The sequence below is a fragment of the Elephantulus edwardii genome, unplaced genomic scaffold (assembly GCF_000299155.1).
Source record: "Elephantulus edwardii isolate Elephantulus edwardi_28Jun2011 unplaced genomic scaffold, EleEdw1.0 scaffold00145, whole genome shotgun sequence".
NCBI lineage: Eukaryota > Metazoa > Chordata > Mammalia > Macroscelidea > Macroscelididae > Elephantulus > Elephantulus edwardii.
In genome coordinates, this window is record NW_006399895.1 from 3,822,848 (window position 1) to 3,824,885 (window position 2,038).

The window sequence follows — 2,038 nt, forward strand, 5'->3', positions numbered from 1 at the left end:
CAGGCGTCTCGACGGCACATAACAACAACAGATTTAAGTAAACACATTTGAGTCAATTTAGAGATGAAGTTAGTTGTAGCTTTGATAGCCTAGTGGCAAGAAGGCAATTCTACAATCCTGAAGGCACGTGGTTTGAGGTCACCAACTTCTCTGCAGGAGAAGGATGGGCAGTCTCCTCCTGTGTGTTTAATTGCCTCTGAAAACCTGCTGGAGAGTCAGCCACAGGTTGGTTCTGACTCTGTGGCACTCAACAATAACAACAGTGACTCCCGAATGAACCTGAGGTGTGAGAAACATTTGGTTGTTTGTACTAGATTGCATAAGCCTACTACCAAATCACAAGATAAGAAGGACAAATTCCACTCAACCCCTAATCTCTAATCAACCGGAAAGGTCACAAAGATCAGGTGGAAGTCATAACTGGGAGAAACAAGTGCTCTCATCAACAGTATACACACTGCTCAGAAGAGATTTCCTGGTCTTTCTCACTAATCCTCTTAACTGTTCTGTGATGAGTGGGAGGTTAGTGGTAATTCCTTTGTGAGCTTAAGGCTGTGGGGTAGAGCAACACTTTGATATGATGCTTCCCTTCTTTAAACTAGGACAACATATTAACCAAGATGTTCATCCTTGTTTAATGTTAGGTGTGGTCCAGTTGAGTAAGATGACACTAACAGCACTGTGAACTCAGATCTGAACCCTGCCCTATCCTGTACCACCCTCGCTATCTCGGACACACTCAGCTCATTGCTACAGTCACTGTAGGAGATAGAGTTTCTGAATTTAATTATCATTTAAAAGCGTATAATTTTTCTTTTACTTTTCAAAGAGAAGAGCGAACTGGGAGGAGGTTGGGCAGGGGGAAAAGTACAATAATGAATGAATGGAAATCCAAAGTCTCTGTAAACTTCCATTAAAATTAATTTAAAAAAAGAGTGTTTATATATATCTTGTGTTATATAAAGGTCAAAGGAAAGATAGTTTTATTAGAAAAGGTACATCCCAGAAAGTGAGAAAAATGGGTATTTCTCCAAAAGTAAAGTGGAGAAAAGGTCTAAATATATGTTTTTGTTACTATGTGCCATCAAATTGATTCTAACTCGTAGTGATCCTATAAAACAGAGTAGAACGGTCCCTTAGAGTTTCCTAGGCTGATTCTTTCTAAGAGCAGTTTACCAGGTCTTTTTTCCATAAAGCCCCCAGGGGCTTATATTAACGGTTCAGGACACCAGCTTTTTTATTAGCATCAGAACACTTAAGGATTTTACTGCCCAGGAGTAAAACATTTTAGCTCTTTTGGCTTTGTGCAATTTTATTCCAATTTGTATACTTGAATTCCAAAATATATAGGTATTCAGTAAGGAGAAGCTATTTGTGGTGTTTATTTCTGTTTTTAAAAAGATAAAAGTTCAGAAGGAGCTCTGGTGGCCTAGTGGCAATAAGCTGTACTGCAGTCCCAGCGGTACTTGGCTCTGCTGTAGAAGGTGGGACAATCTCCTCCTCCTGTACCAGTAGGGTCTGATTTGACAGTTGTTGTTAGTGTTGTTGTTATGTGCTGTCAAGTCGCTAGCGACTCATAGTGACCCTATGCACAACAGCCCTAAACTCTGTCCTGTGCCAATCGTACTGTCTCTGACACTCCCATCCCGATTGTCCCAGTCACTGAATCAACCCACCTCATAGAGGGCCTTCCCCTCCTGCGCTGTCCCTCCACCCTCTCAAGCATGATGTCCGTTTCCAAGGAGCTGTCTCTCTCTCCAACATGTCTAAAGTATCCTTGCCTCCAAGGAGCCACCCAGTCTAACCCTTTCCAGGATGAATCTGTTTGTTTTCCTAGCAGTGCATGGTACTCTCAATACGCTTCTCCAGCACCACAACTCAAAGGCATCAATTCTCCTTCTATCCTCCTTGGTCATTGTCCAACTCTCTGATGCATAACAAGTGACTGCAAAGACCATGGCCTGTATCAGACCATAGTCTCCAGAGAGACACCATTGCTCTTCAGTACTTTGGAGAGGTCCCTAACAGAAGACTTTCC